This window comes from Lepidochelys olivacea (genome assembly GCF_965140295.1).
Source record: "Lepidochelys olivacea isolate rLepOli2 genome assembly, chromosome: 9".
Lineage (NCBI taxonomy): Eukaryota > Metazoa > Chordata > Testudines > Cheloniidae > Lepidochelys > Lepidochelys olivacea.
In genome coordinates, this window is record NC_140419.1 from 42322854 (window position 1) to 42347524 (window position 24671).

Sequence of the window (24671 nt, forward strand, 5' to 3'; positions counted from 1 at the left end):
AGTGCTGTCTCTCCCCAAGAGCCACGTGCCCAGTGTACAGTACTATCCTGGAACACTGAATTCCCATGCCCCAGTGGCTGCTCATCATTTTGGGGGTCTTGTGGCTCATGTGTGCTTGTCTTGGGTCGGCCAGTTAGTGATAAGTATGTGAATAGTGGTTGTGTTTTAAACCACTGATACAGTGGTCTGTGTGTTGCAAACAATAGTGCTTCTGTAAAATGTTGCATTTTGGCTTCACAGATATGGCCTTGGGAACCCAGCCTCTCACTCTGTTATCGCCATCTGAACGGCTGCACAGGAGTAGGAAGTGGCCACAAAAAAGTAGAGGACCTTCTATATGATGTCATGCTGCATGCTGTGGCAGAAAAACAAGAATTGAAGGAGTGGCAGGACAGCGAGAAGAGGGAATGAAAGGAGAACGCGGTGCACCAGAATGAAGCGGCTCTTAAACGTAATGGAGAGCCAAGTGGACATGTTCCAGGTGCTCCGAGTACTGCAAACCGAGCAGCTCTGCGTCTGCCTTCCCCTGCAGCCGCTATTGCAAAACTCTTTCCCATGGGCCCCCAAGATACCAACACAATCTTGTCAACATCCTTGCTCCAGTCAATACCTGCTGCATTCTACACCTGCCCCATCACAGTCCAGCCTTGCAGACTCCCAGTACCCACTGCACTCAACACCTATTCCTCTGCAGTTTAGCCCTGTTGAAGTACAATACCTACTGCACTATGCTTCAAAGGACAAGGTTGCATATGATACCTGGACATACTCAAATTTTTAACCATTCCGGGACCCCACCTCCTCCTGGGGCCCTCCCTTCCACCATCCCACACAGTGCTGATGTGTTTTTTTGTTTGCATCTCTCCTCCAGTTGTTGTTTTTTAATAAAAGAATTGTTTTGGTTTTAAAGCAATCTTTATTCCATTAACTGAAAGCAAATATAGCCCTGCAAAGCAACAGGCAATTTTCTTAAACCTTCACAGTGCATCATCCACACCAATCACAGTCACCTCCTAGCATTACAAGCACTGCACTCTCGAGCATAGCAACAAATATTAGGTTTCAGAGTAACAGCCGTGTTAGTCTGTATTCGCAAAAAGAAAAGGAGTACTTGTGGCACCTTAGAGACTAACCAATTTATCTGAGCATGAGCTTTCGTGAGCTACAGCTCACTTCATCGGATGCATGCCGTGGAAACTGCATGTTTCCACGGCATGCATCCGATGAAGTGAGCTGTAGCTCACGAAAGCTCATGCTCAAATAAATTGGTTAGTCTCTAAGGTGCCACAAGTACTCCTTTTCTTTCAACAAATATTAGTGGCTTTCAGCTTCAAATTGCCGCCTCAAGGCATTCCTGATCCTTATGGCCCCATGCTGCACCTCTCTAATAGCCCTGGTCTCTGGCTGTTCAAATTCAGCCTCCAGGCACTAAGACTCAATGGTCCAGCCCTAAGTGAAGCTTTCACCCTTCCCTTCACAAACATTATGGCGAGTACAGCACGCAGCTATAACCATAGGAATACTGCCATCGGCCAGGTCCAGCCTCCCATATAGGCAGTGCCAGCAGGCCTTTAAATGGCCAAAAGCACACTCAACAATTATTCTGCACTTGCTCAGCCTGTTGTTGAACCACTCCTTGCTGTTATCAAAGTGCCCCATGTATGGATTCATAAGCCATGGCATTAAGGGGTAGGCAGGGTCTCCCAGGATCACAATGGGCATTTCAACTTCCCCTACGGTGATCTACTGGTCCAGGAAGAAAGCCTTGCTTGCAACTTCCTGAACAGGCCAGTGTTCTGAAAGATGCGTGTGTCATGCACCTTTCTGGACCAGCCTGCATTAATGTCTGTGAAACGCCCATGGTGATCCACAAGTCCCTAGAGAACCATTGAGAAATACCCCTTCTGATTAATGTACTCTGTGGCTAGGTGGTCTGGCACCAGAATTGGAATATGCGTGCCATCTATTTGCCCCTCTGCAGTTAGGGAAGCCCATTTGTGCAAAACCATCCACATAGTCACGCAAGTTGCCCAGAGTCACAGTCTTTGACAACAGCATGCAATTAATGGCCCTGCACACTTCCGTCAACATGAGTCCAGTGATTGACTTTCCCACTCTGAACTGGTTAGCAACTGATCGGTCACAGTCTGGAGTAGCCAGTTTCCACAGTGCAATCCCCTCATGCTTTTCCAACAGCACGGCAGCTCTCATTCTTGTGTCCTTGCGCTGCAGGGCTGGGCGAGCTCATCACATAGTCCCTTGAAAGTGACTTTCCTCACCTGAAAGTTCTGCAACCACTGCTCGTCATCCCAGACATGCATGATGATGTGATCCCACCACTCACTGCTTGTTTCCTGAGCCCAAAAGCAGTGAGATCAATGTCAGACACCTCTTGTCTTTGTAGTTTAAGGAATAACTCCACTGCCAGTCATGATGTGTTAGTGAGAACGAGAAGCATATTTGTCAACAGTGCAGGATCCATTCCTACAGACTGAAGAGCCAGAGCCATTCCTACACAAACCGTTGAAAGATGGTGCCAAACGCAGACAGAAGCACAGGGATTTCTGGGATGCAAAGCAATGCATCACGGGGCATTGGGACAGGACTCAGGATGCCCTGAGACCCGCTCCACCTTCCCACAACACTTAGAAGCAAAAGAGGAAGATATGCTCTGTGGGATAGCTGCCCAGAGTGCACTGCTCTGAAAGCCGATGCAAGTGCTGCAAGTCTGAACACGCTATTGCGTAGGCAGCTGACAGTGTGAACACACAACAGCGGTTTCCCTTCAGCGCTCTCTGATCTCTGAGTGGCGATGTAACTGCCGGTGAAGAAACTCTGCCAGTGTAGACATACCCTAATAAGAAGGGTTACCAAAAGCTGTAGTTCTGTTTACTCAGGTTAAATAAAAGCTTAGTGATTTTCAAAGTCCAGAGGGCAGAGGTATTCAGTGCAGTTGTGAAGAGATATGCAGGGCCCTGAAAAAAGAGGAAGAGCAGCCAGGATCACCCTGTGTTCACAGTCACAGAGAGAAAGCTTTGGGGAATAACAGGCCTGTTCTAGACACCCAGAGACACCAATGTTGAAGAAAATGTGTGCTCGGGAAGGGGCAGGTTGTGACACATGGTGATGCGTGCCAGATAAGAACATAGGCCCTAAACCTGCAATGCATGCTGATGGACTGCTGTGCCTAGGTGGAGGTCCACTAACTTTAGTGAGATTTTGTGGGTACAGGGGTCTGCCTTTCAGGATTGTGGGGCCCTAGATAAAACTTCAAACAGGATGCGATACAGAACTTTGACAAGTCTTATGAGAGGAAAAACTGCTTGGGGATGGTGTAAATGTGTGATAATTAAATAATACATTTCATAAAGTGGAAAACTTTGAGATGAACATATGCTAAACACACACTAAAAATGAGAGATTGATTTTAGCCTCAAGAGTAACTTGTTCTGGTGCCAATAATAAACTAGCTCCTGATTTTAAAGGAGCAGAACTCTTTAAGATTCTCATAGTAATGTTAACTCACCGCATTGCGTGCATACAGTATTTCTCTTTTTTCTTTTAAATATTTATTGAAATGTACAAGAAACACCATGTAAAACAATACCCTGCTTTTAACCATAAAACACAGAAAAGACAGAGCAAAATTATCTGTTTCTTGGTTGGGTTCTTTAAAACTTAGGCAGGTCCCCGCACGGCCCCTGGAAGGGTGGGGCACAGGGCTCCACGTGCTGCCCTTGCTGCACCTCCAGGTTCCACCCCCGAAGCTCCCATTGGCCGCGGTTTCCCGTTCCCGGCCAATGGGAGCTGCAGGGGGCGGAGCCTGGAAGCAAGGGCACTACACCAGCCCCTCTCCCCCACCCCCGGGCCGTGGTGCCGGCCGCTTCAGAGAGCGGCACCACGGGGGGCAATCCCGCGGGCGGGATCCAAAGCCCTGAGGGACTGGATCTGGCCCACGCCCGTAGGTTGCCGACCCCTGGTCTAGGATGATGTACCTGGTCCCACCTCACCGCAGGGGGCTGGGCTAAATGCCCTCTCCCGGTCCCTTCCACGTCTCCATTTCTATGATGTGAAGGTCTCAGCTAGGATGGGGCTAGGCCCAGTTCAACCAGCTGGCAACGGGCAGCGCTTGCCCCAAAGGGCAGCCTTGTCTTCACTGCTAAAAGTGTTGTGTTTTTTTTACCCCCCTCAAGGTAAGCGAACATGCACGTGCTACCCCACGGTCGGAACAGGGGGCTGAGCAGCTGCTCTCGTTTTACCAGGTCAGCCCTGGGGGCGGGGGCTGGTCACCTCTTGGTTGACTGCAAGATAAAGCGTCTGACATACGTTAAAATGTCACGTCTACGCCGGGTTTTTTCCCCCCGCCCGGAACAGGGCGAGGGGAGACGGAGGCCCCCAGCAGCGAAGGACCCTGCCCTGGTCGGCCACTAACGGAGCCTTCCTCCTCCGGTCCTGGCAGCCGTTGGGACGGAGCCCCGCCCCTCCGGCCAGCCCAGGCGGAGCCTCGACTCCTGACGCGCGCATCGATTCCGTCCCGCCTGCCCTCGACGGCCCCCGTTGACGTCAGCCACAGGGTCAGGTGGGGAGGAGTCTCACTGCGTTTCTAGCCGTGATACAATCGCTGCCCTAGTCAGCCGTGCTGACGGCTGGGTAGTATCCTGCCCAGCCCAGCGGAGGGGTGAGTCTTTTGGCCCTGCGGCAGACCGTCGCTCCGGAATGGGGGGGCTGTTACTCCGAAAACACCCGTGCCTCATTTGTAGTGAAACATGGAGTCACACGTGAGGCTTATGTAAAATGAACGACGTCTGCCGGAGCCAATGGGGTGGCGGGTGCCCCCCTGCCGCATGCAGAGGCGGTGCCTCCCCGGCCAATCGGAGGCGCGGGGCGGTGTCTTAGTCACGTTTCTGGGTGTATGAAGTCGGGGCTTTGCTGGGTTAGCAGCGTTGTGAGGAGCCGGGGCGCCTGGTGAGTGACGGACGGACGGACGGTGGGTCCCGTCCCCCCGTTATGTAACCGTGCCCCCGAGTTAGGGGGAGTATCCCGTTCTCTGCGCCTGAGGCGCGGCGGGCCTGGCCTGTCAGGGGGTGCGGTACGGTACGGACCGGGGGGTCGGCTGCTGCGCGGCCCCGAGCACAGGGAGCCCCCTGCCCTGTATGAGAGTGGGGGCGGGAGGGGCTGGTTGAGGCGAGCGGATTGGGGTTCCGGGGGGGCGGGGCAAGGACGGTTATGGGATTGGGGGTGAGCGGATTTGGGTGTGGGGGGATGGGTGAGGGCAGTTATGAGACTGGGGTGCCGGGGGGATGGGCAGGGTTATTATGGGATTGGGGCGAGGGGATTGGGGGTGCGGGGGGCTGGGCGGGGCCGGTTATGAGATTGGGGGTGCAGGAGGCTGGCGGGGCCGTTTACGGGATTGGGGGCAAACGGATTGAGGATGCAATCAGCTGGACTAGGGGCCGGGTGAGTGAGGGGAAAGTGGGTTTGCAGTGGGTGCATATATGGTAGTGTTAGAGAGATAAAGATGTGTATATAAGGAGGTGTTAGTTGTCTATACAGAGGGGTGTGCACTGAATGTCCCTATTTCCCTCTGATGTATGGCTCTTATCTAGTTCCTCTTCCATGGTGAGTGGAAAGTAATTGCTCTGGCACTGCAATGAGGCTAAGATCCTCCCTGTACTGTGAGAGGTGAGTTCCCAGCTAGACTGTGGCACTGCAGGTGGTTATAATCCTTGGAGTCTGGCATTAGGAGGTAGGATGATGGGACAGAGGCATTGTTTAATCACATTTAGGGCTTCACTTGCACTTAAACTGATGGTAAATGTGACCTTAACATCTAGCTGTTGCTGACTTTCTTTGTTAAGCTCTGCTGTGTTATACTGGATTCTGCTTTTTCCAATAGGAGTATTATACAATATTGTAGCTGAGTTGTATGTTGTAGGTGGCATTTATATATGTTAATGATCATAAATGCTTTTAAATGTGCGTAATACTAGATAAATGATAAATATCAACTCAGAATGCAAATTAGATAGAGATTTGCATGCATACACTGAAGATTTAGCAGCCCGCAAGTTAAATTCTATTTGTTAAAATGTGGAGACAAAAGATTGTACTAGCTAGCTGAATCTCCATTACGGAATTAAATAAACCATATATGAGGCAAGAAGATGCTTTGTTTTATGTTGCTTTTTATGCATGTAAGCGAACTGTCTCAAAGCTATGAGATGTTATTACTCACCTTAAATGCACATACACTGTCTTTGTAAAACCATACTAATGGCTAAACTTCACTTAATGTAACTATATGGACAAAACTGGTATTGATTTCTTTTAATAACGTTTAATAATTGGCAGTTAGTACTTCACTGAATAAATTATAATTTGAGAGAATTTAGCGACAATGTGGTCCTGCCAACAACAGGATCTCTAAAAGATGGCTTTATGGCAGTGGTTTTCAAACTTTTTTTCTGGGGATCCAGTTGAAGAAAATTGTTGACGCACATGACCCAACGGAGTTGGGGATGAGGGGCTCAGGGCTGGGGCTGAGGATTGGGGTGTGGGGGTGAGGGCTGCAGCGTGGGGCCAGTAATGAGGGTTTCAGCGTGTGGGAGGGGGTTCTGGGCTGGAGCAGGGGGTTGGGGTGTGGGAGGGGGTCAGGGATCTAGGTGCAGGCTCTGGGGTGGGGCTTGGGATGAGTTTGGGGGATCCAGGTTTGGGGGTGGCTCAGGGCTGCAGTAGGGGGTTGGGGTGCAGACTTATCTCCGGTGGCTCCTGGTCAGTGGTGCAGCGGCGGTACTAAGGCAGGCTTCCTGCCTGTCCTGGCATGCAGACCTTGCTGCGCCCCAGAAGTAGCCAGCAGCAGGTCCGGCTCCTAGGCGGAGGTGTGCAAGCAGCTTCCCATGACTCTCGTCCACAGGCACCATGCTCCCCGCCCCCCCCAGTTCCTGGCCAGTGGGAGTGCGGAGACGGTGCTCAGGGTGGGGACAGCGCGCGGAGCCCCGTGGCCCCCCTGCCTAGAAGCCAGACCCACTGCTGGCCGCTTCCGGGGCACAATGTAGTGTTGAAACAGGTAGGCACTAGCCTGCCTTAGCTGGGCAGCACTGCCAACGGGACTTCTAATGTCCCAGTCGGTGGTGCTGACCAGAGCGACCCAAAATTTGAAAAATGCTGCTTTATGGTATATTCTAACTTGGACACCAAGACAGAGTATTTGGGACTTTAATAACTGTTTTCAGCTGAGAGACTAGATTAGCAGGATTTTAAAGAACTATATTTTTTTAATTGTCTTAAGACCTGTGCTAGAAAAGTGACTTTCTAAAATAGATATGTAAAGTTCTAAACTCCACAACCTTACATATTTAATTGCTTGATTATTTTTCATTAAAAATGGTCATACAACTTTACATTATACTAATATTGTCATTATTTAGTAGATTACATAGGGAAATAGAAAATGTTTTTAATACTGGAGTAAAATGGAAGGTTTATTTAAAGTGAACACCATCAACTAAAATACCACATTTCTTTCTTCTGCTATTGTTTCAAGATTACTATTATTGAAAGTTGAGAGGAAAAAGTTAGTTTGTTTTTTATGTTGCTCATTTGATAGCTCTCTGTGCACGTGTGTATGTATATAGATAGGCCCACACAGGCAACAGGGAAATGATAAAAGTGACTTTCATATAGCAAGTAAGGAAAGAACATAAAGAAAAAGAAAAACCAAACCAATGATTCTAAAATCAAATTTGGCATGGAGTCAGGAGTAGTACCTGAGGCTGTTAAATACATTTTTAAAACTGACAAGATTTCAAGTTGTCAGTGTTCCTTTAGCCATCGAGACTGTTTATGACATACCTGTTTAGTTAACATTTCTCAATACTACTAGTACCTCTGGGAATTGGCTTCCATCTCTCAGGGATGAGGAAAATAAATGCAGAAGATGCTAATAGTGCTGATAGTGGTTGCCATCTGAGCACTTACTGAGATATCCAAATCCTTATCTATATGTGTAGCAGCCATACTAAGGCTTAATACATGGCATAGCAGTGTCAAATTAAGGTCCTGTTCCTGAAAAGACTTACACATGTGCTAAATTTTATGCACTCAGGCCCTGAGTCTGCACCATTACAGATTTTAGCCTGGTTATGGAATATGGCAGGTGTGGCCAAACCATGGCTTGTGAACCACATGCAACACTTTTACAGATAAAATGTGGCTCATGGAGCTCCCACTACCCCCGCCCCCATTTTCTGCCTACCAGACTGGGATGAGGTTGTGGGATTAGGGGATTCAGCCAGAGACAACTGATGCCTGCTGGGGGGGCACAATTTAAAGGTTCTACACAGCTTGAGTCATGCCCTCCCAGGCATACCTTCCCTCTTACCCTCAGCAGCCCCTGCCTGCAATTCCCAGGTGTTAGTTCCACCTTGAGAAGCAACAGCAAAAGTAGCAGTTCTCCCTGCAACTCCCAACTCTTTGCCACTGCCTCTCTCCAGTTTGCTGGATCTAGCAGCTGCATGCGGTGGGGAGAGGAGGGCAGTGGCACCATGTGATGGAGCAGGGCCAACAAACCCTGGCAAAAATCTAGGGGGCACATGACCCCCACGTGTTCCCCATAAGCCACCTCTGGCTTCTGCCCAGCAGGGAGGGTAGCTCAGGGCTTCAGCCTCGCAGGGTGCACCTGCCAGGGCTCAGGGCTTCAGCAGGAGTTGTACTGAAGCCCTGAGCCAAGGCAGGCATGCTCTTGCAGGCCCAAAGGTCTGAAGATTGTTGTATGTGGCTCAGAGGGTCAGTAAGCTTGACCATCCCTGGAATATGGCTAACAGCTGTCTGCCTTACGGTGTGTTGTAACTAGGTCCTTTGCCACAGATGGATTTGTAGTGTAAGTGAACCTCACAGGAACATTATTTATTAGCTTCAAAGAGAAGGCGGGAGTGTTCTACCACTACTAGTTATATCATATTTCTTTTACCACCATTGTGTTGTAATGCCATATGTCAAGTGGCCTTGAGCTACTAACACATTTACAGTGTTGGAGCAGTTTGAGTGGTTTACCATTGTTTAAAAAAAATTCCTGTGCTTATAACTATGCATATATTAAAGACAGTTTTGTAAGTGCTAAAGAGCTAGGTATTTTTGATCTTTTCTTTTTAAACAGATGTACCATTCAGTTTGATTTCTCCTGTTTATGAATAGCGGCTGTTTCTGCTGAAATCAGTAAACTAGTTTTTCATCACTCTTTATTTATTTAGGTATTTGAGGCCACTTTATTGTTTTCTCTATAGATCTAGAATTATTTTTATCTGCAAGAAAATGAAGTTAATGAGAAACCACATCAGAATACCACCCAAATACTGCAGTACAGCTTTTTAAAAAGAATACATAAGTAAAAATCTAGAGATGATAGTGGTGCAGGACTGAATACCGCTGCAGGTTACAGTAACATTTGGAAACTTTGAGTACTTTTGATAATGTTTCCTATTTACTTGGATGGAAACATTTCTGTCTTAAACTCTTGAAAGGAAATATTGCCATCAATACTGAATTAAGAACTTCTGTTGTGAAATCCAATGTATTCTATGACATTAGGCTCTTTTATTTGAGGTGTGGGTCAGGGTTTTGCAGGATCTGAAGTAGGGAAACTTTGGTTTTGTAAAAAGAAAAGGAGTACTTGTGGCACCTTAGAGATGAACAAATTTATTCGAACATAAGCTTTTGTGAGCTACAGCTCAGTGCATCCGATGAAGTGAGCTGTAGCTCATGAAAGCTTATTGCTCAAATAAATTTGGTAGTCTCTAAGGTGCCACAAGTACTCCTTTTCTTTTTAGTCTATTAGTAATTCATTTGAATTGACCGTAGTTTCACTGTACTCATAATTGCCCATTTTAAAAGGGAACAGCATGTTCTCTTTAATGCATTGTGTAATACTGGGCACAAGCTTCTTTACTGACAATGCTTGGTTACCTAGCAATTATGATACATAGTAACAAAACAGCTGTTATGTTTGAAGTTTTGTGCTTCCAAGTTTTGATTCTAAAGTTCTATGAATCCATTCTGAGTGTCTGTAGGTTACCAAGATTTCCAACTGGGTTCTGTAGGGGAGTGCTGAGGATCATTTCTATATTTGCCCTTTGTTTCTTTTCCCATTCTATCGTTTCGGTTTCTTATCACCTTTTCTTTGTCATTCTTAGGCCATGTCTACATGAGCAAATTTACATAGCTGTATCGAGGAAGTGTGCTGCTGTAAGATTGCTTGTGTAGCTGCTCTATGCCGATTGGAGAGAGCCCTGCTGTCAACATAATTAAACCACCTCCAACTAGTGGCATAGCTATGTCGGTGGGAGAGCATTTCCTGCTGACATAGCGCTGTTCACAGTGGCACCTCTGTTGGAGTAACTTCTGTTGCTTCGAAGGGGTGGTTTTTTCCCACATTCCTGAGCCACATAAGTTATACCGACAAACGTACTAGTGTAGAGGTAGGTCAAGACACAGAAACTAAGGCTATTTCTTTCAGATCCTAACCTCATCCATTTCAGTTCCTCCGCCTCCCCTGGGGTCTTGCAGCTTGTAAAGCATTTTTTTACTAATAATTTTCTTTTGGCTACAGTAAAGCTCTTTACACAATCCGCTGAAAAAATAAAATTTAGTAGGCTCATGTAATCTTACACATTTTCGTTACTTGCTAGCTGTTTTGAGTGCTGTGGCTGTTGACATTGTACCTGACTACATTGTGCTCTTAAGCTGACATAAGGGCTGGATGAATACATTGATTGGGCCAACAGTATGAAGTCCATGTACTAGTTAGTCTAAATATGTAATTATACAGTTTGTAAAATTGGTATTTACTCACTTTGTTTCAGGAGCTCATTGTGTCAAGGGTTACTTAAGTAGCATGATTCATTGACTGTCTAGACAGTCACCAGGAATCAGGTGGCCTTTACATGCTAAAAATCCTCATGCAGGCATTGTGGATGCACTTTATACACTTTGGTTTAACAATTTATGTAGTTAAATTACTTTTGTTACTAGTAATATGAGAAGTCAGGTTCTTCTTCAAATATGTGTTGCTGTGGATCTGTAGGTGTGCATATGCCCTCAGGCATTCAAGCTCGGAATCTTTTGCATAGCCAACTTTCAGAAACCAGTTTCCCCTACTTCCAGGAGGTACGGGTGGAGATTGTAACTAACAAATGGGTGCTAAACATTCTTTTCTTGTCTTCTACCTGCTACTTTATGACAGGTGTCGGAGTAGCAGCCGTGTTAGTCTGTATTCTCAAAAAGAAAAGGAGGACTTGTGGCACCTTAGAGACTAACAAGTTTATTTGAGCACAAGCTTTCATGAGCTACAACATCCGATGAAGTGAGCTGTAGCTCACAAAAGCTTATGCTCAAATAAATTTGAGCTTATGCTCAAATAAATAAGATTATAAATAAATAAGCTTATGCTCAAATAAATTAGTCTCTAAGGTGCCACAAGTACTCGTTTTTCTTTTTGTTTTCTATAGCTCCTAGGTGGAAAATTCTTCAGGAATACAGGGGCAAGAGTTTCTATTCCCATTATTTCTTCATTTTGAATAAGGGGGATCTTCATCCCAGCCCAAAACTGAGGCATTTCCTGATCCTAAATCATGGCATTTCCCTACTCTGTGTTGCTGGGAAAATTCTTCCATGGGTCATATTGAATAGAATTAACACCCATCTTGTGGAACCCATTCTCTCCCAAGTTTCAGTATAGAAAGATATCCGTCTGGATGGGACACTATAGACATGATCTTCACAGCCCATAAGCTTCAGGAAAAGTGCCGAGAGCAAAACCATGGTCCTTGTTTGGTATTTTTTTGACTCAGCTAAAGCTTTTGACTCTGTAAATCATGAGGGACTCTAGAAATGCATCCTGCAAAGGTGTTTTTCTTATTTTCATTTTTGGTCATTCAGCCTTTTCCTGATGGGGGTGCTGTCCAGAGTTGTGGAAAATGGTAAGATATCAGACCCATTTCTGGTCACCAGTGGCACCGAACAAGGTTGTATATTGGTTAACATGCTTTTTTCCATCATTTTTTTTCAGCTGTGCTTATGGATGCATTTCATGCCATTGACAGAGGGGAATTTATCCAGTTCTGCAGTTCAATCTACAACACTTGAGCTTTTATAAAAGTGGCAGAATTACTTCTTAAGGAGCTTTTATTTGCTGATGACCGAGCTGGTTGCTCAGTTGATTGATGACATTCAATTTATACCTGATCATTTCACTCCTGCAGTCAATTGTATTCGTTTCACAATCAGTCTAAAGACAATTGAAGAATTTACCAACCTGTGCTGGGGGATGCACACATCTACCCAGTTAAGGTCAGCAGTGCTTTCTCAGGTCTGTGGAGAATTTTTTCTGCCTAGGGAGTATGCTGTGTCAGAATGCCGCAGTTAAGGATGAGATTACTCATTGCACAGCCAAGGGCAGCTCTGCATTTGGAATGTTGTCACACCATGTATGGAATGCTATGGGTGTCAAAATAAACACAAAGTTAGATGTTTGTTAGGCAGTTGTACTTGCAATGCTTCTATATGGTTGTGAGACATGGATGCTACATTAGGAAACTTGTTCTGTTCCATATGAGCTGTCTTTGGTCAGTTTGCATGGTCAGGTGATGGGATAAGATCCCAATATCGAAATCCTTCATCACAGTCAGCTATCTGGCATTCAAATGTGCTCATAAAAACTCAGCTGTACTGGTCTGGGCTCCTAGTTCACATGGCTGACACAAGAATACCTACAGCTATGTTTTATGGTCAGCTAAAGCAAGGCACTCGTTCTTTATGGTAGTCAGTACAAATGATATAAAGTCACACTGAAGTCAAACTTCAAAGCATGTCAGATTGCCTCCAGCAACTGGGAAGCAATAGCCCACAGCAGAGCAAGGTTGCAGCAGATTTGTCATGTCATTAACCACTCAAACTTGAGGAGAATGAACAGTGCCCTCCATAGCCTTGGCTTCAAGATGTGGTAATGCTTGCCTCCATCATACCATCACTTCAGACTCAGGATTGGCTTGTAACTTTTTCAGTTTGCGTTCCACATTGCCATCAACTAAGTTTGAAGTAGTACCTTTTACTTATGGTATGGCCTAATGATTATCCGTAAGGCTGCGATTCTGTCATAGAGGTTGCAGAAGTCACAGATTCCATTCTTAGCCCTCTGCTGTTTCACCATTTTATTAATGATCTGGAAGAAGACCTAAACTAATGACTGATAAAGTTCCCAGATGACACACAATTGGAGGAGTGGTAAATTATGAAGAAGACATGTCACTAATATAGAGTGACCTGGATCGCTCAGTAAGCTGGGCACAGACAAACAATATGCATCTTAATATGGCTAAATGTATGCACCTAGGAACAATGAATGTAGGCCATATTTACACAATGAGGGACACTGTCCTGGGAAGCAATGACTCTGAAAATTTTTTTGGAGGTCATAATGAATAATCGGCTGAACATGAGCTCTCAGCTTGTGGCCAAAAGGGCTTATGTGCGACCTTGGATGCATAAGCAGGAATCCATAAGTAGGATTAGAGAGGTTATTTTACCTCTGTATTTGCAACTGATGGGGCTGCTGCTGGAATACCATGTCCAGTTCTGGTGTCCCCAATTCAAGAAGGATATTTGATAAATTGGAGAGGGTTCAGAGAAGAGGATTAATGATTAAAGGATTAAAAAACATGCCTTGTAGTGATATGCTCAAGGAGTTCAGTCTGTTTACCTTAACAAAGAGAAGGTTAAGGGGTGACTTGATCAGTTTATAAGTATCTACACAGGGAACAAATATTTAATGAGCACTTTAGTCTAGCAGAGAAATGTATAACATCCAATGACTTGAAGTTGAATCTAGACAAATTCAGATTAGAAATAAGGCATACATTTTTAACCGTGAGGGTCACTGACCATTGGAACAATTTATCAAGGGTTGTGGTGGATTAATTCTCCTCTCTGACAATATTAAAATCAAAATTAGATCTTTTTTCTAAAAGATGAGCTCTAGGGGTCCCCCCCCCCAGAAAGGTCTAAGGCCTGTACAGGAGGTCATACTAGATGATCACCATGGTCTTGGACCTTGGTCATGACCTTGGAATCTATGAATAACCTTACCCTGAATAAAAATAAATGAATGAACAAAAAGGCTGTTTTGACTTAAATGTGAGCTTAAATGGTTTATAGTGAAAAGTACAAAATCTATTGAATGAGTAACCGTAGAGTTACAAGTATATAGCCTAATGTTTGAGGGCAAGGGACTATAACTTAGGGTACATCTTCACTACCTAAGCTAAAGCGCTGTCACAGCACCAGCGACTGTGTAGTTGCGGCACCAGCGGCAGTGTTTTTAAAAAAAAAAAAAAAAACCTACCTCTGCGAGGGGAATAGTTGCCAGCACTGATGCACTGTCTACACTGCCACTTTACAGTGCTGAAACTTTCTCGCTCAGGAGTATGAACACTCCCCCCCCCCCCCCGAGTGATGCAAGTTTCAGCACTGTAAAGTGGCAGCGTACACAAGGCCTTAGCATGGGACATATGTGGAGATTATCTTTGGCCTCTGTGGAAATGTGCCTGTGAACAGCAGGGCTGGCCCTAGACGTTTTGGTGCATGGGCTCCAATTCCTGCCGCTTCATGATTGCAGGGCGGGCTCAACCCCGCACTTGTGGGCCGGCGGGAAGTGGAGTGACCCAGCCCGCTCTGCTCCCCTGGCTCCCAGCCTTCGGACTTACAGGAGGCTCGGCTGGGAGCCGGTGGAGCGGAGCAGGTGGAGTCACTCCACTTCCTGCCGCCCCGTCAGTGTAGGGTGCACCTGACCCCTGCTGCAGCCCCCTGGGATGTAGCTCAGGGGAAGGGATGCAGCAAGGGTGGGGCTTTGGGGAAGGGGCGGGGCGGGGATTGGGCTGGCTGCTGGAGCAGCACACAGCTGCATCAGGCACCAGGAAATTTGGGACACCAATTTGGGGCAGTTTGGTGTCCCAAATTTCCTGGTGCCTGATGCAGCTGCATAGTTTGCATATGGGTAAGAACGACCGTGGTGAACAGGTTGCAACAAGCTTGTTAGTCATGGGCAAACTTCTCTGTGCAGTGCTATTCCTAAGAGAAAAAAGGGAACAAAGGAAAATGTTGAATGTAGTGGTGATGACTAGGATCTAAACCTATTGTTAAAGGGAAATAAGAAGGCTCGAGAGGGAGAGAGCTATTGGAGGGTGTTGGGAAGTCTTGAATAATCAGACCTTTTGTGGAGGTGAACAGTGATGGTGAAGGAGGAGCAAGAGAATGGTGCTAAATATGTAAGAGGAGTGAGATAAGCACTGCTTATTGTTGGCTAGGGGAGGGAACATGGTCCTGCTGGATGATAAAGGATGAAGTGAAGTAGTGGGAATAACTAGGTGCTGTGGGGAGGTGGAAGTCAAACTCTGCTTCAGCTGGATTAGGTGCTGAAGGATTGATCACAGGTAACTCAGAAGGTGGGTTTTGGACTCAAGGACTCAGCTGCTGAGGTTTGAGGCCTCCTACTCCCTTCAGTTCCACCAGAACATAGTTGAAGGAACTTTACATTTCCATTCTACTGTCCTGACAGCAGCATGCTGATAGTGAGTGGCTTCTGCTGAGACCTCCTCTTTCATGGTTGTAGATCATGTTTCCCAAGAATAGCTACTGCAGTTGTGAATGCACAGCAGTGTGTCAGAGCAAGGGGCTAGTAATGGCTACAATGGGTGCCAAACATTATGTATGTACTGTGTACTTTTACTCAATTGGATTATTTAGCTGAATGCAGTTCAACAGTTATCTGAAAAGTTTTTCTCTTGCAAAGACTCTAGTTCAAGGTTCTGAGTGTCTTGCACGAGTTGACTTTCTCAAACACCGGTAGAGTAAGAAATGCAACTTTTTCCATGCTTCAGGGTGTTTGATCTCCATTTTTATTGTAGGAATACAGATTCTTTAACTTGGATCTTGGCAGGTAAGCAATTACATAAATGCATTAGAAATAGATTTTTCAAACATATGTATTTAAATCTGTGTCTGTGTCCTGTTGATTTAGGATCTAAAACGGGTGTGAGGCATTTTTGGCTTTTTCGAATTTACAAAGGAAAACAAATCAGTAACTCTTCATGTACAGTTTAAGAAAACAATACTGTAGTTTTATTTTCAGATTTCAGTTGTCGCTAAGCTAAGGAATTTTCCCTATTTCCTCTGGTTTACCTTTGAATCAGTAATACGTAATGAATATAACTGCTCTCTAACTTTACAATTCATGTTTTCTGCCATGTATGACTAGGCTTTTATTCCACTAATTACGGGGACTTGTTAAATAGGCAGGGTTTTAAAGTCTTCTTCTGTAGTTTATTTATAAAACTATATTGGGTTTGTTGTTTTTGCAGGAGAGTATTAACTACAGTTTCAGACCTTGATTTGGAAAGATCATAATTAGCACATTCATTAAGGTGAGTGTCTTACTTATGCTCTCCCCCAAGAAATGATCTGAAGTGTATACCTTCTGCTTTCTTGCTTACTCTGAATTTATATCGTGTGTGTGTGTGTGTGGTAGATGTTGCTTTGGAGCTGTTACTTATTTATATAGAAAGCTTTTTAAGAAATAGGAACTGCAGGAGAGAGAGAGGTAAAAGTCATGAAGCACATGGAAATGAGCTGGCTTCTGTTTCCTTTCTAGAAAGTGGAAGCCCTCTAGTGTTACATCTTAATACTAGTTGCTAGATCTGCTGCATCTTGTTATGCAATAAAGTGATTTTCTGTTATTTCCAATATTTTGGGTTTTCCTTTCAGAGGTTTTAAGGAATTCCAATGCCAAAGGTGATTTTGGGAACCGTGAATGTAGATGCTAATTTGGTCTCTGGGATTGTGGCTCAGGAGAAAATGGGCACAACTCTGCTCCCAAGGCTTGATGTCATAGGGCATAGTATGCTTTTATGGAGAGATTCTAGTTTCTAGTGACTTCAGTGCTAGTTTAGATGTGGATTATCTATACCTAAATAGTCTTTGACACACAGATTTCATCACAGAGCCTTCCCTATGCAGAGAACTGTTGTGATAGTTAAAAGGTTACTTTAAGTATAATTTTTTTAGTTATCTGTAAACAGTCCAGTGATGCCTATGTAATGTATAAATCAAAATAATATAGCTGCTTACTGAATTAATACTGTCCTAGATAGGAAATTAGAACTGAATTATAAATAGGACTTCTGATTTTCAGGCTTTGTTTCATTTTTGGAAGTTTATTTTTTGGCATATTTTCAGTTTTATGAAGATATCCAAAAATGAGGTCTGGGGTGGGTGAAAAGGGTTGGGGTGAGGTGTAAAGTTTTTTTTGTATATACCCCCTAGTACTGTTTCAAACATAACTATGTTAAAGTGCACGATTGGATATTGGCAGGGTTTACATATACCAATTAATGAGCAGCACATAATGCACTTCAGAAATTGTACCCCTATATTCTGCAGTACTGCCCCATGTAGAGAGGGCTTTAAATACAAGTCAGGAAGCAGAGACATTGTCTATATGTAGGGCCCTACCAAGTTCATGGTCGATTTTGGTCAGTTTCACAGTCATAGGCTTTTAAAAATCATGAATTTCACAGTTTCAGATACTTAAATGTGAAATTGCATGGTATAACTGGGTGGGTCCCAACCCAAAAGGGGGTTGGTGGGGAGTCGTGGTGTTGCCATCCTTACTGGTGCGCTGTTTCTGGCAGTAGCACTGCCTTCAGAGCTGGGCGGCTGGAGATCGGCAGCTGCTGGCTGGGTGCCTGACTCTGAAGGATCACCGCTGCCAACAGCAGTGCAGAAGTGAGGGTGGCATGGTATGGGGGGGTTCTCACTTTTTTGGGGAGCAGGGCTAGCCTTATATGTGAGCGACCGCCTCACCCAAGGTGCCATGGGGGGGGGGCCTTCCCCAGGTTGCCCCCCCCCCCATACACACACAGAGCAAGACCAAGGCACCTTTAACTCCCAAGCACTGGGCCTCTCTGCTCAGAGCCAGGGAGGGGCAAGGCTGGGTGCATCCTGGACGAGGGCTCCTATCGTATGTTGGGATCTAGCTGCTGGTCCTGGACACGCTGGTGAGGGATGGGACGTCCTCTTCACCTGCAGGGGCATCTTCCCCCCTGGGGCCAGGTCAGACCCACCTCCAGGAACCTCCCCCAGCTCTTAAGGCAGTGTCTCTGCCAGCAGCAGTGCAAAACTAAGGATGGTATGGTATTGCTACTTTTACTGCTGCGGCGTTGCCATCAGAGCTGGGGTCTCAGCCAGCAGCCACCAAGCTCTGAAGGCAGCACAAAAGTGAAGGTGGCAATACTGTGACACCCCCTGTACAATAGCCTTGGGACCCCCAGTTTGAGAAATGCTAGTCTCCCCGTGAAATCTGTATAATATAGGGTATAAGTACAACAAAGACCAGATTTCACAGTCCATGATGTGTTTTTCACACCTGTGAATTTGGTAGGGCCCTACCTATTTAAATTGCACTGGGAAAGGGATGAAATCACCATGATGAGTAACTATTTCCTGTGGTTTTTCCAGTGTTCATTAGATAAACACAGATTTATTTTTATTGGGGGGGGGCGGGTTACTGATCACTTGTTAAAACCTAAAATCAGAAGCCCTAATAACAAATCACAGCTGAGTTATTTAACAATCGTTTTATTTTCCTCTAAAAAGTAGGAAAACATTACTTCAGAAGATGAAAGCTTAGTGCATGCACAGACTGAAGAAAAACTAAAGTTTGATAAGGCTCCATTGTACATTTTGGAGAGGGCAGTTCCTTATAGATCAGTTCATGGAGTGCTTTCCATATGTAAGAAGTTGACACAGGTAAACAAGGTTGATGTTGCGGGGCTGGGATGTGTGTGATGAAACAATTATTGGATGCGGTGTTCTGAAAGACTTTGAAGATGATGCAGTGAATAGGGGAAGATAGTGGAGAGCTTCAAATAAGGGGTGATGTCGTCAGGGCAATAAGCAAGGAAGATGATCTTAGAAGCTTCATTTTATGTAGGCTGGAGAGGGACAATGTATTAGAGAAGCTGGAAGGGAGGAGATGGGTACCTGTACATGAGTTTTGGCTAGTTTTATAACATTGCTGAGCATGTAGAATCAGAATTCTAAGTGTATTGGTAATTAAAGAAGCTTACTGTATTCATCAGTCATATCACATACATACCTAATTATCCTTCTGATCATTTGATCTTTATCTGTTGCTACAAAAACCTTAACTAGTTAAGTTTTTAAAACTGACAGTTTACTGTGCTGTTTTTAATACTACAGGTGTGACTTCTGTTCTCTTTAAAAGGGGGATTTGGCTTGGATCCTGTGATACAGGTGTGTCACCTAAATCAGGTTCTTGGCTCTTCTCTATTTTATGTTCTGTACAATATGCATAACTCAATCTCAAAAGACCATGATTTGGTCTGAATGTTCTTTAGCTCAACATTCCTTTCGTACTGATGGAACTAGATTTCCTCTCAGAGAAAAGCTCCTCTTAGGTTGCCATATTTGAATGCTTTAATTTTCTCTTCTCAGCCACAATTCGAAGCAGAGGACAGTCTTTTTGGGGAAGCAATTAGCCAAATCCCATCATGCTAAAATATACAATAAGGGAGGCCAAACATGGATGGAATTAATCTGTTCACAAGATTACCTGCTATGTAACCTATAAGTATAACATAAGACATTCTATACTACTCTTTAGTAAAATCATTAATGTTATACTTAAAAAATGTCTGTAGTCTTTTAGAACCAAAAAATAAAAAGGGCCCATCCTGTATTTCTTGCACATCCAAAACTCACATTGACTCATGTCACATGTTGCAGAATGGAACATTGTGAATAAGTTTTTTTTCCTTAAGTCTGGCCAACATTGTAGTGTACTTTAACAAACAGCAGCTGTAAAGACACAGCATTTTATTAGAGACTTACTGATATATGCCGTTTTTCAGCGTATTTAACTAAAGGTTCTAGTGCTAGTCCTTTTTTTTATTAAACCATTAGTCTTGGGTATTCAAATGCAATTTTTTTTTAGTCTCTTTTGAAAATGATTTAGATATTTGTTGCATTTAAAATACTGTTTGTTTTAATTATTCTGCTACTTGTGACGGCCATGTACTGATTATACTTTCCAACATAGCTGGATGTTTTGGGTTCAACAGGAAATCTGGCAAAACCCCCCCCACAGGTTTCACACAATCTAGAGTCTTACTTTCTCTAAGATGTGCTGAATCGGATTTTAATGTACACCAAACCAGGACTTGAAAAATCCCCTTGCTAGTGGGAGGCTTTTACTGATGAATATGAAGGCTTAAGACTTCCATTTCTGTAGAATTTAACCTTTCGTTTAAAACAACAAAAGACGTGAATGCCCCATATGGTTGTAAAGAGAACCTTTCAAAGGGGATTGAAAACTAAAGAATGGGTGTTGACTTTGTCAATAAACAGGCAGCTCCAGTGCTTTTGCTTCTGAGGCTATGTCTACGCTACACAGCTTTTAGTGGCATGGCTGTGTCGCTACAGCCGTGCCACTAAAAGTCACGCAGTGCAGCCGCTGTTTGTCGGCTCTCCTGCCAACAAAAAACTTCCACCCCCAAGGAGCAGCGTTTGCGTTGGCGGCAGGAGAGAGCTCCTGCTGACGTAGTGCTGTTCACACTGGCGTTTGTTGGCAGCAAAACTTTTGTCTTCCAGGGTTTGTGGGTTTTCTTTTCTTTTTTTAAACACCTCTGAAAGACAAAAGTTTTGTCATTCAGTTGCGAGTGTAGACATAGCCTTAGTTGAATGTACGTTAGCCTTAGAATAAAATGTATATCTTTTCATTAACATTATTGCTGTTGTGAGCCTTTGTGGGCAACGGTTAAACTGACAAGAATTGTACAAATTTTGTATTGCTGCAGAGCATGAGGAAGGGAGAAGAAACAACTTTTTTTTTCCAGCGTTTATTATTTCAGGAAACTGTAGGTTTTGAATTGCAGGCCTCCTAGCGTGACGCCGACAAGAAATATGGATAGCGAAAATCATTAGGCCAGAAATTTGAAATCCGAGTGTCTGAATTTGGACTCCTAAGCAAGTAGCCTAGTTTTTCCAAAGGTGCTGAATATACACATCTCCTGTTGACTTGGGTGTTTGGTGGTGGTGGTAAAGGCCACAATGGTGGTTCTTAATTTGGAGGAGACATTTTTTTTAGCCTGTGCAGACTTAGAGTCCTACCATGCTACTGCTGAACCAGAACTCTACATACTGTTTAGGTGTGTTCTATCTAGTTTAAAGATATTTGTATTTTGAAACTTTAAATAATTTTGCTGAAATCCAAGTGTATTAAAATGTCTGTATGCTTCCTTTGCTGGATGAGAATTCCTTCTTTGCCAAGGGGCTATGTGTATAGGGTTGGCATAACTGTGAGCAATATGTGGTATTTTTTGTTCTCAAAACTATAAGAAAAGGACATTGTTAGGGGGGCCCTGGTATTTCTTTTATATTTTATAGTTTTAGAGGTGTCCAGACTCTAATGGATGAGGATGACCAAGAGGAGTGCATGTGGGAAATTCTGGACCTAGGTACTTCATTCTTTTTGATGCTAGCTGGGAGGGAACCTGATAACACTTATGCCAACCTTGATTTTAAAAAGCAGGTAAGGAATGTGTGTAATTGTTCTGATTCATTTGAGTAGAAAGTTAAATTTTAAATAGTTTATTCAGAAAGCTATTTTTGTTCCAACTGTGTTTTAATTTATCTTTAATTTCCAGAAATGTAAATATGTAAGTTGTGTGAATTAGGCTTTACTCACTTCCTTAAAAGACTGAATTTTCAAGCATTAGGGTTTCTCAGTGTAGATTGCAGCATCTGCTTATTGGTCTGGATATTGCTGTGAATTTTTAATGAATTCTGATATTAAACTCTTCATTAAGCAAGTAGTAAGCTTTTATGCTCAGGGCGACTTGAAGACTAGATGTGGAAAAAAAACATACTAAGGAAATAAATGTTCCTGGATTACTGTAAGTCTGCCAAATACTGCTCTGCATTTTCCTTGTGCTGAGGTCTGAGAACACAAGTATTTTGCTGTCTCTTAGCTGGAAAGAATGTCACAATTAGGATAATCTGCTAACTCTTAGCCCTCAAATAAGTTTTAAAACTCAACTGTTTGTATAGTTTTTTTACAGATGCACTGGCAACTTGTAGATTAATACTGAAGTGACTTCTCACTTTTGATGGCTATTGTCAAGTTAGCATTCTTTTGCTACCAGGTATGAGGAAGCATTGCCTGCTTGCCCAGGGAGCCTGTGTTCAATGTAAATTTTCACACCTAATTCTTTATGCAAATAGTACGGAATGGTCAAATCATTGCCAGTTGTTTGCCATATAACAATTCCAAAACAATACCAGTTGGCAAAGCAGCCCTCTAAAAGAGGACTTCTGGAAACATTTCACATTAATCAAAATTACAGTAGCAAGCTCTAAAATCTATACTGTCAGGAATGATCTCTCTGATATCTGTACTCATGTATGTGGTATGACAGGACCCGTCCTGGTAAAAACATTATCATAAGGTGTTAGAAAAGAAGGCAAAATCTTCATACTTAGATTTATAGAGAGTTGATTGTGTTCACTGAGGTACATCACTAGTACTTCTGTGGTTTGGGGGAATTGAAATTAATTTGCTTTTCCTTTTTACCATATAAAGATCCATAATTTATATGTTGGCACTTTGCCAATAGCTCTGGGTGTAGGGGCTTCAAAAATATTAACAAGAAAGTGGTTGTATCAAGGCATCCCGTAGTACTCATCCCGTAGTACGAAACCAATCACTCTTCACGATGTTAGGTTGTTACACACCAAAATGAACATTGCTCAAATTAGTAATGCAATGGCGATACAACTCAAATTGCATCAACTCCTCAGTACTAAGCCAATCACTCTGTGCTGATAACGAAATCACACTGTAATTCCAATGCTGTTGTGAATTGTAGTCACACTTCATGCGGTAACTTAAGTATACTGACTCAAGATATCTGTTATAGTGAAGACAAGCCCTCTGGTAGACTTCTCTAGTTACTGGCTTCCTTCCTACCTTATACTCTCTGGGAGGACTTATGTAAAATAAATAGTGATGGAATGATTTACCATAAGAGGAGCCTGGACTGGTTTGCTCTTCGTGACCCAAAGGCATGACTATAGATAAGTCTGGCTTACCTTCTCTAAGTAGCTGACCTGATTTTACACCAGCAGTAAGCTACCCTGTAACAGAGATTGATGTAAATGCATCTGCCAGTTCTTTAGATTTCAACCCTTCCTCCCAATATAGTTTCCATGTTAAGGTTGGAGGCCTACAAAAGATCTCTTTACACTTTGGGAGCCTTGAAATGTGGTGTTTTTGTTTTGTTTTTTTTTGTCGTCTCTTCTCCTCTTCCTTTCCTCCTCCTCCCCCCCCCCCCCCATACTCTAAAGGTGTGATTAGGTGCCTAACTCACATTGAGTTCAGTGGGAGCTAGATGGCTAAATACCTTTTGTGAATTCCATTCAAAGTTTTTAAGTTGGCTTATCCTGGCTGCTGTGGTTCTTGATTTCCAGACCCATGTATGGCAATACTAATCTGGTTTCTACATGAGGTTGTTATACAGAAAGGCTTTTCTTGTTGGAAGACTTTTTTTTTTTTCCTCTGCAGCTTCTCGGAGAAGTCCTTATTTAAACCATCTTGTAAGCTTTTTGTCTTCTAATTACCATAGTTCATAAAGGGACTTTGCCTCCTTTGTACCTTGGAAACCAAGCCCAAATTCCAGGACATCAGTAACCGAAGAGGACTTAAATCTTATTTCTCAGAAGTCTTCATTAAATTATATACTAGTTTTTTCCAAGGACACTTTTGGACATTGTGGGAAAGGTCTTAAAAATGGATCCCATGGAAGCTGTGTATGTCATTAAACCAGTTCCTTTAGATTTTTGTTGTGTTGAATGACCAAGTAAACGAATGAAACTGGCCATAATGAATCTAGCATGACAAGGTTGTAAAATGATCTTGTGGCCAGGTCTTATTTGCTGAGACATACAGGGCAAAACTTTTACTAGTAATTATTGCCTTAGTCAAATTACTGTAAACAAATTTTGATTTTCTAGCAGCAGTACTGGTTTAGATGTCATGATCCTAAATGCTGGAAGGACAAATGGTATAGTGAATTAGGTCGACATTACGTATTGGACCGTTCCTTAGATCTGGTGCTTGATTTGTATTATAGGCGCCCACCCACTTAGAGTGTCCGCTAGAGGTGAATTGTCTAGTCTCTTTGATCCTAGGTAACCAACAGAAGATATTTTATTATATGTCAAATGCTACTGGGAGTTTCATCTAGGAGCAAACTTCAGTGTGACTTGAGACCTTGAACAGATTTTTTTTTTTTTTCTTTAGTAACTTCTAGCTAGTAACTTAAAGACCATCGGTCTGAAATGAAGGAAGAGAAATTCCCCTATCCTGTAACATTTTTCTTGCCACACTATAGACCAATGCAAAGCTCCTCTTCTTCTTTTTCCTGGTGTTTCAGTTTAAGTAACTTTAGGGAGACACAAGTAGCTGCTTATTTTGGCTCAGGAAAAACTGCTGAAGTAAACTATAGTTCAGAATTTGTGCTACTATAACAGCTCTCCATCTATTGATC

General features: G+C 43.7%; 1 protein-coding gene across 8 annotated transcripts in view; it reads left to right on the top strand.

Annotated features, from left to right (window-relative positions):
- Positions 1-4545: 4545 nt before the first annotated feature.
- PER2 (period circadian regulator 2) overlaps positions 4546-24671 on the top strand; it is a 72555-nt gene continuing 52429 nt past the window's right edge. For 5 of the 8 annotated variants that reach the window (XM_084638715.1, XM_084638713.1, XM_084638718.1 and 2 more), the window contains exons 1-2: positions 4918-4965; positions 16407-16469. The gene's annotated coding sequence lies outside the window, so the exon portion shown is untranslated. Of the gene's footprint in view, positions 4679-4891; positions 4966-5606; positions 5683-16406; positions 16470-19305; positions 19360-24671 lie in introns of those variants that run through there. The other 3 variants (XM_084638717.1, XM_084638716.1, XM_084638714.1) reach the window with 3 other exon arrangements.